Source organism: Felis catus, chromosome A2 (genome assembly GCF_018350175.1).
Source record: "Felis catus isolate Fca126 chromosome A2, F.catus_Fca126_mat1.0, whole genome shotgun sequence".
Classification (NCBI taxonomy): domain Eukaryota; kingdom Metazoa; phylum Chordata; class Mammalia; order Carnivora; family Felidae; genus Felis; species Felis catus.
In genome coordinates, this window is record NC_058369.1 from 71747193 (window position 1) to 71753244 (window position 6052).

Genomic DNA, 6052 nt, shown 5'->3' on the forward strand with positions numbered 1-6052 from the left:
CAGGTATCCACTAACTACCAAGAATCAAAACAAATTTAACTACCAGTAAATGTTTGTTAAATTAATAAATCAAAGCCACAGGGGCATCCCAGGTGGGAAAATCGTGTGCAAAGATCCAGGCAGGTACAACTAGGCACTTTGCGATCGGTGAGTGCAGAAGCACAGCCCGGATGAACTGGAACATCCTCAGTGGGTTCTAATATGCTTACGGTGGATTGGGTAGGGAGGTTGGGTGGTGTGAGCAGGTGTCATGGGACAGGAGGCTAGAAAGGAACGTTTGGAGCAAGATTAGAAAAAGGCTTGTATATACACTACACGTTTGGGAGATTAGTTTGGAGGTAACAAAGAACCATTGGAACTTCTGTTTTTCTTTCAAAATTTTTTATTGTGGTAAAATACACAGAAAATAAATGATTAATAAATAAATAAATGACCACTTAATGATTTTTAAGTGGTCAATCGTATTAAATACAGTCATGTTGTTTTGAAACTCAACACCATCTACTTTTTTTAAGGGTTATTTATTTATTTTGAGAGAAAGAGAGAGAGAGTGTATGATTGGGTGAGGGACACAGAGAGGGGGAAAGGGCAGAAAGAGAGGGAGGGAGAATCCCAAGCAGGATTCATGCTGTCAGTGCAGACCCTGACCGGGGCTCCATCCCGCAAACCATGAGAACATGACCTGAGCCAAAATCAAGAGTCAGAAGCTTAACCGATGGCGCCACCCAGGCAACCCTTACCACCGTTTGTTTATGGAACTCCTTTCATCTTGTAAAACTGAAACTGCTCATCCGTTAAGCACGAACCTCCATTCGGAACCTTTCTCCAGCCCTTGGCAACCACAATTCTACTTTCTGTCTCTGTGATTTTGACTAGTCTCAGGATCTCATATAAATGAAATCATACAATATTTCTCTTTTTGTGACTAGCTTATTTCTCTTGGCAAAATGTCCTCAAGATTCATGTATGTTGCAGCCAGCGTCAACTTTTCCTTGACTTTTTAAAGGCTGACTACTACCTCATGGTACATATATAGCACATTTTACTTATCCATTCATCCATTGATGGACACATGGGTTGCTTTCTTGTTTCAGCTACTGTGAATAAACTGTTATGAACAGGGATCTACAAAGATGTCTTTGAGACTCTGCTTTCTTTTTTTTTTATTTTTTTATTAAAAAAAATTTTTTTAACGTTTATTTATTTTCGAGACAGAGACAGAGCATGAACGGGGGAGGGACAGAGAGAGAGGGAGACACAGAATTGGAAGCAGGCTCCAGGCTCTGAGCCATCAGCCCAGAGCCCGACGCAGGGCTCCAACTCATGGATCATGAGATCGTGACCTGAGCTGAAGTCGGACGCTTAACCGACTGAGCCACTCAGGCGCCCCTGAGACTCTGCTTTCAATATTTTTGGGTATATACACAGAAGTGAACCCGATGGATCATGTGGTCATTCTATTTTTAATGTTTTCAGGAACCACCATGCTGTTTTCTATAGCAGTCAGACCATTTGACATTCCCATCAACAGTGCACAACGTTCCAATTTCTCTGCATCCTTGTTATTGTTATTTCTGTTTTTTTTTTTTGACAGTAGCTTTTTACTGAGGTTGTATCTCATTGCACTTTTGATTTGCATTTCCCTACTGATAATTGATGTTGAGTGTCTTTTCGTGTATTTATTGGTCACTCATTTATCTTCTTTGGAGAAATGTCTATTCAAGTTCTTTGCCCAGGTGTGCATCAGATTTTGTTGTTGTGGTGGTGAATTTGTGCTTTTTTTTTTTTTAATTTTTTTAATGTTTATTTATTTTTGAGAGAGAGAGAGACACAACATGAGCAGGGAAGAGGCAGAGAGAGAGGGAGACACAGAATGTGAAGCAGGCTCCAGGCTCTGAGCTGTCAGCACAGAGCCCGACGCGGGGTTCAAACTCACGAACTGAGATCATGACCTGAGCCAAAGTCGGTTACTTAACTGACTGAGCCACCCAGGCTCCCCTTGTGGTGAGTTTTAAGAGTTGTCTGTGCATTCTGAATATTAGTCCCTTATAAGATGTATGATTTGCAGACATTTTCTTCCATTCTGTGGGCTATATTTTTACTCTGCTGATACTGTGTTGTGATGCAGAAATTTTTTTATTTTTATTTTTCAATTTTCATGAAATCCAGTCTAGGCCTATGCCTTTGGTGTCATATCCAAGAAATCATTGCCACATACAATGTCATGAAGAATTTTCCCGATGCTTTCCTTAAAATTTTTTGGCTTACATTTATGTGTCTGATCTATTTTTAGTTAACTTTTGTTTCTGGTGTTAGGTAAGGGTCCAACTTCATTCTTTTGCATGTGGATATTCAATTTTCTCAGTGCCATTTGATAAAAAGATTTTCCTTCCCCCACTGAATAGTCTTGACACTCTTGTGAAAAACCATTTGGCCATACATCTGAGGGTTTACTTCTGGACTCTCTATTCTACTGTGTTGGTCTCTATATCTGTCTTTATGTTAGTACCATACTTTTTAAAAATGTTTTTATTTATTTATGTTGAGAAGGGGGAGAGGGGTTGAGAGAGAGGGAGAGAGAGAACTTTAAGCAGGCTTCATGCCCAGAACAGAGCCCAATACAGGGTTCAATCGCATGAACCCTGAGCCAATTTCAAAAGTCAGACACTCGGGGTGCCTGAGTGGCTCAGAGCCTGGTGTCTGCTTTGGACTCTGTGTCTCCCTCTTTCTCTCTGCTCTCTCCCACTCACTCACTCTCTCTCTCTCTCTTTCAAAAAAATAAATAAACATTAAAAAAAAGAGTCAGACACTCAATAGACTGAGCTACCAAGGTACCCCAGTACCCCCCTAATATATATATATATATATATATATATATATATATATATATATTTCACTTCTGTAGCTTTCTGGTGAGTTTTGACAGGAAATGTGAGTCCTCCAGTTTTGTTCTTCTTTCTCAAAAACTTTTTGGCTACCCAGGCTCTCTTGAGATTCCATGTGAATTTTAGGTTAGGTTTTGGTATTTCTGCAAAGGTGTCAATGGGATTTTGATAGAGATTGCATCGAATATGTAGGTTACTTTGGGAAGTATTGACATCTTAATACTTCCAATCTATGACTGTGAGATGTGTTTCTGTTTATTTATGCCTTTTAAGATTTCTTTTAGTAGTGTTTTGTAGTTTTCATTATACAAGTCTTTCACCGTCTTAGTTAAATTAATTAGTAATATTTTATTATTTTTGATGCAATTGCAACTGGTGATGCAAAGTGAACCATCCACTTGGTCCTGGTATATAATCCTTTTAATATGCTGCTGAAATTGGTTAGCTAGTAGATTTTTGGGGATTTCTGATCAATGTTTTTAAGGGATATTGATCTCTGGTTTTCTTTTGTTGAAGTGTCTCTCTCTGGCTCTGGTATGGGAGTAATTCTGGCCTCATAGAATGAGTTAAAAGTGTTCCCTCCTCTCCAATTATTTTGGAACATTTTGAGAAAAATTATTATGAATTTTTTTAATATTTGATAGAATTCACCAGTGGAGCCATCAGGTCCAAGGCTTTTCTTTCTCAGGAGATTTTTGATTATTGATTCAATGTCCTTATTAGTTACAGGTCTATTCATATTTCAGATGTCCTATCTCTTGTGACTTTGTCTTATTAGATTTTGTGTTTCTAGGAATGTTTCCATTTTCATCTAAGTAATCTGTTTGCTGGGTACAATTGTTTGTTATTCTCCCTTATAATTCTTTTTATTTATGACAGATTAGTAGTAATGTCTCCATTTTCATTTTGGATCTTAGTTATTTGAGTCTTTTTTTTTTTGTCTACCTAGCTAAAGGTTTGTGAATTTTGTTTATTTTTTCAAGGCACCAACTTTTTGTTTTATTGATTTTCTGTGTTTATCTCTGCACTAATTTTTATTATTTCTTTCCTTCTAGCTTTGAGTTTAGTTTGATTTTCCTAAGTTGTAAAATTACATTGCTGAATTGAGAATTTTTTTTTTATTTTTTAAATGTATTTATGCTAATAAATATCTCCTTATGTATCCCATAAATTTTGGTATATTATGTTTTTGTTTTCATTTGTGTTTAATTATTTCTAATTTTCTTTGTGATTTCTCCATTAATCAGTTGGTTAAGAGCATCTTATTTATTTTTCACCAATTTCCAATTTTCCAGTTTTACTTGTATCGTTGATTTTGAACTTCATCCTATTGTCATCAGAGAAGATACTCTGAATAATATCCATCTTTTAAAGTCTATTGAGACGTAACTTATAGCCCAACAGATTATCTATCTTGGAAACTACTGCCCAGAAATAGCTTATTGAAGACGTTTTTGGAAGCCCCATAGAATGGTCTGGTAGAGTCATCATCCTCACTTGTCTCCATGACATTCGATGGTGCTGACCCCCTTCTTTCTTTGGATGTTCTCCTTGCTCTTGCTGACAGCACACATTTCCTAAGGCAGCTAGGGGAAATGCCATTTTGACAAAAACTCTGCCATTAACTTTCAATGAGTGAGATGTAATATATATTCCATTAGGAACTAAATGCTCATACTATTCCCGTCCAGTTATACATATTGGTGGGGAAAAGCAGAAAGATTTCAAGGCTTTTGCCAATTCTTCCCTACTGCTAAGGAGTGATTTAGTAGACATTTTGTTTAGCAGAGTGTATTTATGAGTCTTTCAATATATAAATACAGGCCCAAAGCCAAGGACGGGGTGAGGAACGAAATCGTTCTGAAGGGAATTACATTTAGCAGGGAAGAAGGACAGAAGGGAAACTCAGGAAAGAAAGAAACACAGAGAGGCTGGCAGGAGCTTGAAGGAGACAGAGGCAAGCCAAAATAACTCAAGACCCGACACTATGTAAATAGTGGTTAGTGAGAATCCTCCTGTTGACTACTAGCTTGTCTTAGGTGCTTGTGTGGGTCTGGGGGCATGATGGGGCCAGCCATAGATCTAGTTTCTGGGAGCTAAAGAAAGATCAACATACCCGTGAAGGCATCAGATGGAAAACTTATTCAACTGGAAATCTATCAGAAACCAGTCAGAAATCCTTTGCCAGACTCACATTGTCCACATCGCTTCAATCAAATTCTTTCAACACAGCAACAGCAAGAAAGAAATCTTATTCTAGGAACAACCACAAATAGCGTTACCCCAAACCTCAGCAGAAAGTTTCATCTAGACCGGCACAATGCAATGGAACTTTCTGCAATGACAGCAATATTCTCTAACAGCATTTGGTAGCATGATGGCTTTTACCACATGTAACTATTGGTCACTTGAAACATGGCTAATGTGACTGAGAACTGAGTTTTTACTTTTTCCTAATTTTTAATTAACTTAAGTTTAAGTAACACAAATGGCTAATGGCCATGCAATCTTTTTCAGTAAAGGGCCTTGTGGTCCACACATCATCTCTGTGGCATATTCTTTGTTTTTCTGTTTGTTTTGGTTTTGCTTGTTTTGTTTTCATACCTCTTTAAAAATATAAAACACTCTCAGCTGGAAGGCTGTACAAAAACAGGCCGCAGGCCAGATTTGGTTTGCGGGCCATGGTGTGCTGGCCCCTGACCTAATCTCTCATTGCTTTTGAAAATGTTTATGTTTTTAATATTACTAAGGATAATTGTTACTATCACTCCAGTTTTAGATGTGTGTGTGTGTTTTAAATGTTTATTCATTTTGAGAGAAAGAGAGAGAGCAGGGAAGGGCAGAGAAAGAGAGAGGGAGAGGAAGAATCCCAAGCAGGTTCCACACTGCCAGTGCAGAGACCCATGCAGGGCTTGAACTCACAAACCGTGAGATCATGACCTCAGCTGAAATCGAGAATCAAATACTTAACCGACTCAGCCACCCAGGCGCCCCAATTTTTCTTATTGTTGTAATAAAACATTCTGCAAATCATGTTCCATGATACACCCGTTCATTTTAGGTCCTCTCCACAAAGCAATAGCTCTGTGTTTGACTAGCTTGGGAAACACTGCATACTAAAACCCTATTTTTAACGATTTACAATGCATATTAGAATACTAACGGCT